We start from the raw sequence: 9,954 nt of genomic DNA on the forward strand, positions 1-9,954 counted from the left end.
TGTTCGTCCTGCACTTGGGAAGGAGCATTCTGTCACTGAACAGGCTCCTCTGGTTGCTGATGACAGTGTGCAGAGGGTGACTGGCATCGTCCATGATGTTCAGTAGTTTGTCCATAGACCTCTTCTCTGCCACCGTCACCACAGAGCTGGCCCGCCTGATCAGTTTGTCCAGCCTGGATGTGTCCTTCTTGGATGTGCTGCCCCCCCCAGCACACCACGGTGTAAAACAGGACACTGGCGACCACAGACTGATAGAACATCCACAGGAGTTTCCTGCAGATGTTAAAGGACCGCAGCCTCCTAAGGAAGGTGCGCAGTTTACCCAGAAGGCATTGCGGCTGCGATCCGATGGTGTTACTTTAGAAAGAAAGAAAGTGCAACTTTATTCATCACACACTTGTGAAATTCCTCTCTGCATTTAACCCATCTGAAGCAGTGAACACACACATGCACACACATACCCAGAGCAGTGGGCAGTCATGCTAACAGCACCTTGGGAGCAGTTGGGAGTTAGCTGCCTCGCTCAAGGGCACCTCAGCCCAAGGCCGTCCCATATTAACCTAACCGCATGTCTTGGGACTGTGGGGGAAACCAGAGCACCCGGAGGAAACCCACACAGACACGGGGAGAACATGCAAACTCCACGCAGAAAGGCCCTCGGTGGCCGCTCAAATCCAGAGCCTTCTTGCTGTGAGACAACCGTGCTAACCACTACACCACCGTACCGCTTGAGCTCCAGTTTTCTCCAACCATCTCTCTCTTTCTCTCTCTCTGTTCACATCCCATGTTTCACATTCAGTATCCTGCATTTACATGCACACTAATATTCCAACAATTATTCCGAACAATGCTATATGACATGATACAGCTCATATAAACAGCTTATCCCATTCGGATATTAGCCTTAATCTGGATTTCGCATTTTCCCATTAAGCCGATATTATTAACCCTAACCCTAGTTCATATCTATAACATCTATATTAGGCGGCACGGTGGTGTAGTGGTTAGCGCTGTCGCCTCACAGCAAGAAGGTCCTGGGTTCGAGCCCCGGGGCCGGCGAGGGCCTTTCTGTGCGGAGTTTGCATGTTCTCCCCGTGTCCGCGTGGGTTTCCTCCAGGTGCTCCGGTTTCCCCCACAGTCCAAAGACATGCAGGTTAGGTTAACTGGTGACTCTAAATTGACCGTAGGTGTGAATGTGAGTGTGAATGGTTGTCTGTGTCTATGTGTCAGCCCTGTGATGACCTGGCGACTTGTCCAGGGTGTACCCCGCCTTTCGCCCATAGTCAGCTGGGATAGGCTCCAGCTTGCCTGCGACCCTGTAGAAGGATAAAGTGGCTAGAGATAATGAGATGAGACAGACATCTATATTAATGAGAAAATATAAATTGCAGTATGAGCCTGGGTGGCAGTGTCGCCTCACAGCAAGAAGGTTCTGGGTTCGAGCCCAGTGGCCAGCAGGGGAGTTTGCATGTTCTCCCTGTGTCATTGTGGGTTTCCTCTGGGTGCTCCGGTTTCCCCCAAAGACATGCAGTTAGGTTAATGTGGGGTGGCCTTGGGCTGAAGTGCCCTTGAGCACTTAACCCCTGACACTGTAGTATGGCTGCTCTGAGTGTGTGTGCGTGTGTTCACTGCTTCAGATGGGTTAAATGCAGAGGATGAATCTCACTGTGCTTGAAGTGTGCATGTGACAAATAAAGGTTTCTTCTTCTTCTTTTAGGAGCATTCTTTGGATATGTGTACAGCACATTTGGAATGCGCATGTCACTTAGGGTTTTTATGGCATTTTGTGGCATGGCCTCTTGCATGTTTACGGTCTCTCTGTGCATTGTACACAAACCAACATGGGGGCGTTGTATGTTAATTGGAGTATTCACAGCTGCATGTAAACAGGAATATTCATTTTCATTAGCCATGTAGGAATATTACTTAGTAGTAATATTGTCTTTATTGGAATAAGCATCTTCTTTTCTTCTTCTTTTGGCTGCTCCCGATTAGGGGTCGCCACAGCGGATCTTTCGTCTCCATTGCTCCCTGTCTTCCGCATCCTTCTCTACCACACCTGCCACTTTCATGTCCTCTCTCACCACATCAATGTATCTCCTCTTTAGCCTTCCTCGTTTTCATGTGCCTGGCAGCTCCATCCTCAACATTCTCCTTCCAACATGCTCTGCATCTCTTCTCAGGATGTGCCCATACCATCTCAGTCTCATCTCTCTTAGCTTAATTCCCAAGCTCTCCACATGCTGTCCCTCTGATATGCTCGTTCCTTATCCTGTCCAACCTCCCATCGCAAACCTTAACATCCTCAACTCCGCCACCTCCAACTTTGCCTCCTGTCTCTTCATTAAGGGTACGGTCTCCAATCCGTACATCACAGCTGGTCTCACTACTGTCTTATACATCTTACCTTTCACTTTTGCTGGGACTTTCCTATCACAAATGACTCCCGAAATCCTGCTACAACCGCTCCACCCTGCCTGCTTTATTGGATTAAGCATAATAAACAAAATATTTCATGCATGTAAACAAAGTGAGTGAAATGAGCTTCTAAATCCAAAACATTGGTCATTGGAGTCGTTCACATCTGATTAACTGGTTCATTCCGAATTTATCGTTATTATTATACGACTTATTTTTCTCGTCCAATATTCATTATTTGGTGCTCAGAAGACACGTGACTCACGATGGACAGACATCAGATGAAATAAATCGTCTTACTGTGTTAGCTGTGTGAGGAAACACAGGCTTCTGTGAGCTTATGTATGTGGAAGAGGGCAGATAGCTCTATCCCCTGAGCGTGTTACTCGGCTCTGCGATGCAGCACGAGCAGCGGTTTGAAAAGATGCATTTGGCTGGAAATTTCTTGGGCTGTTGTAGAGTTTGGTAATGGTCTTTCATGGGTCCACAATGTAAATTTAAAGGTCTTAAGGCTTTAACTACAAAGAAGCTAACAGTGCAGTCATCACCATGGAAACAAGAGAATCATGTCTTTTCTACAGCCAAAGTGATTCAGATGGTATATTTTTTTGGTGGGTGAATGATGTAAATACAGGTCTGATGTACAGTATACAGTAGATATAAACAGAAAGGACAAAAGAAAAGTAAATATCAGATCTGTGTCAGAATATCGGAATCGTACATCCAGGCAAACGCAGACTTAGATTTAAAAAATCTACAAAAAAGAAATGCAGAAGGCACTGATATGATAGAAGAAGAAGAAACCTTTATTTGTCACATGCACACTTCAAGCACGGTGAAATTCATCCTCTGCATTTAATCCATTTGAAGCAGTGAACACACGCACACACACCCAGAGCAGTGGGCAGCCACACCAGAGCACCCGGGGAGCAGTCAGGGGTCAGGTACCTTGCTCAAGGGCACTTCAGCCCAAGGCCGCCCCACGTTAACCTAACTGCATGTCTTTGGACTGTGGGGGAAACCGGAGCAAACCCACGCAGAATATGCAAACTCCACACAGAAAGGCCCTCGCCGGCCGCTGTTCAAACCCAGAACCTTCTTGCTGTGAGGCGACCGTGCTAACCACTACATTATGGGTATTCCCGACCAGTACCAACAGCAGTGCATTGTGGGATTTTCAGTGTGGATATTCCTAATTAAGCTTAGATATGATTATAATTTTTTGTAAAAAAAAAAAAAAAACATTCTTACAAAACTCCCCAAATTGTGCACTAACTAGTATCTAGGGCACGGTGTTCTGACATAGTTTCTGTTTCCAAATTGCAAATGAAGGTCTTTGCAAATGAATGAACTGTAAAAAGAATTAATAAAATATCAAGCAATTTAAAACTCTTTAGATATTTGGTTGAGTTTGTGTTTTATTCCTGTGATACATCGAGAGCGTGCGGAACTGTGCTACTTTATTCTGCTAGCTAGTTAGGCGTCTTGCTAATTAGTACTCAAGCTAGCTATGTATTCAGTTGTGGCAACGTAGATATAGTTTACAGAAAATATAAGCACAATGTTTCAGGTAATATTGTTCTCATGTGTTATTATTTACATAGCACCGTAATGAGTTAGCATACTAGATTGGTCGTGATCCAACATCTCATCTCATCTCATTATCTGTAGCCGCTTTATCCTGTTCTACAGGGTCGCAGGCAAGCTGGAGCCTATCCCAGCTGACTACGGGCGAAAGGTGGGGTACACCCTGGACAAGTCGCCAGGTCATCACAGGGCTGACACATAGACACAGACAACCATTCACACTCACATTCACACCTACGGTCAATTTAGAGTCACCAGTTAACCTAACCTGCATGTCTTTGGACTGTGGGGGAAACCGGAGCACCCGGAGGAAACCCACGCGGACACGGGGAGAACATGCAAACTCCACACAGAAAGGCCCTCGCCGGCCACAGGGCTCGAACCCGGACCCTCTTGCTGTGAGGCGACAGCGCTAACCACTACACCACCGTGCCGCCCGTGATCCAACATCACTACAATAATCACTTGATCAAGGATATTATTCAAACTATATTTTATTAGTTAGCACCTTAGTTTGTATCTAGTTATCAAGAGCGCTTGATCAGCTGAAGAATAACATTTTATGTAAGATTTCACTGCTGCAACGTGTGCACATTGCTATGATCAGAACAGTAAACACTTCCTGGTTTGAGGGAAAGTCAGTGAGGGTGTTGCTGAAAACGTTACCGTAACAGCATTCTGGGACGTTAGGGAAATTTTTTTCTCTTCATCAGAGCAGGCTGCACAGTGAGCGCTACTAATACTGCAATCAGAGAGAAAACATTCCCCAAAATCCACTAACACTTGGGAAATAATGTCTTACAGGCCTGGGCTTGCAACACATCTCAGTTATGATGCAAAACTTTCTAAGAAAAGGAAGATATGCGTACATGTTTTTGGCAGCACTGTGCAATCTGTTGAGACAAAAAGCCTGGCAAAAAAACCCAAAACAAACACAATTGAAACTTGATTATTAAACTAAATGCGCACAATGTCCGTGCACACACAGTGCCTGCAGGAGGAGAAGGAGGGTGTAGTGAAGTACGGATTTTCCCCACACAAATGTCTGTTTAATAAACTGAACTAATCCTGCAGTGTGGGAAACCCCGCTGCGTGTGTGTGCGTGTGAGCGTGAGTGTGTGTGTTTAAGCATGTGTTAAGAGTGGATTGTTTCTAAGGAAACACAAAGGAGCCATTTGCACAAGTGGAGCAGTGAGACAGCAGTGTGTGTACACACTGGGGCAAATCCTCCAAAACACCACTACAACCTACCACAGCTTGAGTATATTTACACCATGTGAGAGATTTGCACGGGAAATTGAATATGCACCAGAAGCATAAACTGTTACAAAACAGAATACTGATGCTTCCCCAAAGCAAAAACAGACTAAAAATATGTGAAAAGTCACAACCACAACAATGATGTTGCAGAACTCATCTCATCTCATTATCTCTAGCCACTTTATCCTGTTCTACAGAGTCGCAGGCAAGCTGGAGCCTATCCCAGCTGACTACGGGCGAAAGGCGGGGTACACCCTGGACAAGTCGCCAGGTCATCACAGGGCTGACACACAGACACAGACAACCATTCACACTCACATTCACACCTACGGTCAATTTAGAGTCACCAGTTAACCTAACCTGCATGTCTTTGGACTGTGGGGGAAACCGGAGCACCCGGAGGAAACCCACGCGGACACGGGGAGAACATGCAAACTCCGCACAGAAAGGCCCTCGCCGGCCACGGGGCTCGAACCCGGACCTTCTTACTGTGAGGCAACAGCGCTAACCACTACACCACCGTGCCGCCTGTTGGAGAACTAAAGAAGAAGAAAAAAAGAGCACCGCATGTTCAGTTTGTCCATCATATTGAAGATAAGATCTCACTACGTCCAATTATGTGCCATAAATCTTTTTAAAGGTCCATTATATGCATGTTTCTTGTTGAATTCCAAGCACCATATTCAGAGTCAGCAACTTCAAAGTCCCAAAGTTCCTGGTATTCAGAGTTGGGTTACGCAATTCTGTGTAGTTCATGTCTCTGTGTAATATTGCCAGATTTTTCTTGTGTTTATTTTTTTTTCATTTTATATGGACACGAGTGTTTTACTGGGAAATACGTCACTCATATTTTTCATACGAGCTACATCCGGGACATGGATAATCAAAACCGTGACATACATCTCTTTATTTTTTTCGCGGTCCGGTTTCCATCAAATCCTGCGCTCTGACTGGCTGGCGAGCGGGTGCGTATGCTACGATATGGACCCCAGTTACGGACCCCGGTTACGGACCTCTGGAGACTCGCTCGTTCACAACAACAACAAACATAGTAGCATTTTTTGTCAACATTTATCTTTTTTTATAAGATTTATTTATAAGATTATCAAAAATCTTGTAAATTTTTGCCAGCATTTCTCAGGAGAATAGCATTAATTTTACAGCATGGATAGTGATAACGACAGTGTTCACAGCGAAAGCGAGTTTTACTACCCTGAGGAAGAAGAAATAAAAGAAAACATTTCAGGAGAAAGCTAAAAACCTCTAACTGTTGCTCACGCCGAGCAAAAACATGGCTGAATCCTGAATGACTCAGTTTTGTATAAATAGGGGACTACATAGGCAGCAAAATGTAGTTTTTTTTCCCTGCCATGGAAGTGCACTTGTATACTGAGGAGGAAGCCATTTGCATTACAGCCGTGAATGACGATTCAAAATGGCGGCTCGGCTCGGTTTTTCCCTTTCGGGCACTCTCGTTTTCTGCTAGAATTTGGTAAAGATAAAAATAAATATCTTATTTACCAGCTCAATGTCGGTCCGTATGGTGAAATACCGTGATCTCGGCCTTGAATACTGACCTCCACCCAGAGGGCCTCGCTCAGTACTTTCAAGACCTCGGTCACGGTATTTCACGATACGGACCTCCCAGCTGGTAAATAACATAACATATATATATATATATATATATATATATATATATATATATATATATATATATATATATATATGTCACTTGTGAGGAAATTGGTGAATTGTTTTGATAAATTTGGTTAATTTTTTTTGGGAATGTGTCTATATAATAAAAAGAAAATCACACGTTGGCTTGAAGATATGAAGTTTATCTTCTCATGTTGAAAAACTCACATTTTTCATATGAAATTTATCATGGATCTGAGTGACATATTTAAATAATATTGGCTGGTGTTGATTGGTATATCAGATATATTCCATTCAGCTAGCATGATATTGAACGAGTCAAAGACGAGTTCAATATCATGCTAGCTGAATGGAATATATCTGATATACCATGAAAAAAAAGCAGCCAATATTATTATTATCCATACACATTCCTTTCGGGTGTTCAACGTGTCTTTCTCTTTCAAAATTATCTCAAAATCTTCCGTATTTAACCTGGTGGCCATGTTTGTTTACAAATGGTCACAGTCGCCCGCTAGCGCAGAAGTTTTACGTCTCCGACCTGTGATGTCATGTTGTCTTGACAACCATGCAATATCTTAAACCATATTCAACGCTCATTCTCCATTGGGTAGATTAATGTAATACACGTAGGATAAGCGATATGCTAACAATATTGCATGCTGTCAAACCAAATGAATGAAACCTGCTAGAAGAAAGTAAAATACATGCTTTTATTTCACTGGTGAGTTGGCCTAAGTGGTTAGCATATCCACTTCTCGATTGGGAGTTCTACTCACGGTCGGGTCATACCAAAGACCATCATAAAAATGGTGCTTTCTGGCAAGGCAGGCTGCAATACAAACGTGAGTGAGGACTCAAACTCTCGCGGTTACCAGAAGACTAGCCCCCCACTGTAACCCTAGCTATATAATATAGGCGAGAGGCCGAGGGCTACGAAACGGAGATCCGTGCCATGAATGGTGCGGGAAGGACTTTGACTTTTATTCCATTGAAACAGTGTCCTGTATGTATAATGATTCCCGATATTTCACTCCAATGACGTCACTCCCAATGTTTTCCCACTGATTGGATGCATGTTGTCAAAATGGTGAACCGGTTCAAGATTAGAATTCTTCTGATTAACTTGCAATTTTTTTTTTTGGTGGCTGTGCCCATATAATATGAAGCACATTACACAGTGGTGCGAAGATATGAACTTTATCTTATGTTTAGCTTCGCTCACTCGTGAATATATTCACCACTTTTAGATAAACTTCATACATTCGCGCAACCGTGTAATATCCTCTATTTATTGTATGCTGACATTTACTCCTTGAGCAAAACTTAAAGAAGCCATGAGACATCAAATTGAGGCCATGAAATTGTAATGTGTGTGCAGGATGCAGGAGATTTTATCACACTATTAATAAGCTTTTTTATTTATCAAATGACTAAATAAATCCAATGTTTCTGTGAATTCGATGCGCTCTCCTGTAAAGAAAATATGCCCATGGTTTGAAGATGAACAAGCGTTAGCATTAATGATGTGTAGCTAGGTATGAAGATAATTGATGTTGTGTAAGTATTATTTCATATTTTGCACATTTCAGTTCATTTCCATTAATCGCTTTACAAATGATAAAACCGGAGTGAGGTGAAAGAGTTAAAAGTAAAATGTTTATCACCAACAGCGTCCTTTTTGCTCGCATTATCTAGCTTTGACTCTAGTTCATTAAGAGTGTGTATAAAATTGAGAGACGGTCAGAATTGCTTCTACTTGTGCTGATATTTGAAGCTGTTTCTTCGATTCTACTGCAGTTTTTCGAAACACTTCTCATAAACGCTGTTTGAGTTCATTTGGTTCTCCTTCACTGCAGTGTTGGTGTGAAGGTTTCTTACGTCCATCAGCAAAAGCCTGGATGTAGGAAAAACACCATCCATCCATCCATCCATTATCTGTAAGAGCTTATCCTGTGCAGGGTCACGGGCAAGCTGGAGCCTATCCCAGCTGACTATGGGCGAGAGGCGGGGTACACCCTGGATAAGTCACCAGATTATTGCAGTGAAAAACACCCTTTATTTTTAAAAACGACTTGAACTTGAAAAAGGACAAGTGACTCAGTGACTTGAGGTTTAACACAAAACACTGCACTACAAACACGCAGGTACAGTGGATGTAAAAACTCTACACACTCCTGCTAAAATGGCAGGGTTTTTTTGTGATTAAAAAAATGAAACCAGATTTTGTATGGTTTGTATTTTCCTTTTTTTTTTTTTACCGGAAAAAGTTTCTGATTTTTTTCATGCTCTTTGTATATATTGCAATTTTGCATTAAAGCTGGAATAAGTTCTGACAGGATTTTTCTTGGTTTCATTTTTTTGCACCACAAAAACCCTGTGGGCAGCACGGTGGTGTAGTGGTTAGCACTGTCGCCTCACAGCAAGAAGGTCCAGGTTCGAGCCCTGTGGCCGGCGAGGGCCTTTCTGTGCGGAGTTTGCATGTTCTCCCCGTGTCCGCGTGGGTTTCCTCCGGGTGCTCCAGTTTCCCCCACAGTCCAAAGACATGCAGGTTAGGTTAACTGGTGACTCTAAATTGACCGTAGGTGTGAATGTGAGTGTGAATGGTTGTCTGTGTCTATGTGTCGGCCCTGTGATGACCTGGCGACTTGTCCAGGGTGTACCCCGCCTTTCGCCCGTAGTCAGCTGGGATAGGCTCCAGCTTGCCTGCGACCCTGTAGAACAGGATAAAGCAGCTACAGATAATGACATGAGATGAGACAAAAACCCTGCCATTTTAGCAGGGGTGTGTAGACTTTGATATCCACTATCCCTGATAGTAACGGTTGGAACAGGTACTGTATGATTTGATGATTGATTTTGTGAGCACCACTCTGTCTTCAGGCTGACTGAGATCAGAATAAAGAGATAAAAAAATCCATAAAACAGTAACGCCGTATTGTAAACAGTGCAGCATTTTGAGTGTCCAAGTCTGCACTTGTAGCATTTTAACTGCCAGTCACAGAACTGAAAGTGCACTCTATAAGGAGAAGG

Source organism: Neoarius graeffei, chromosome 11 (assembly GCF_027579695.1).
Source record: "Neoarius graeffei isolate fNeoGra1 chromosome 11, fNeoGra1.pri, whole genome shotgun sequence".
Taxonomy (NCBI): domain Eukaryota; kingdom Metazoa; phylum Chordata; class Actinopteri; order Siluriformes; family Ariidae; genus Neoarius; species Neoarius graeffei.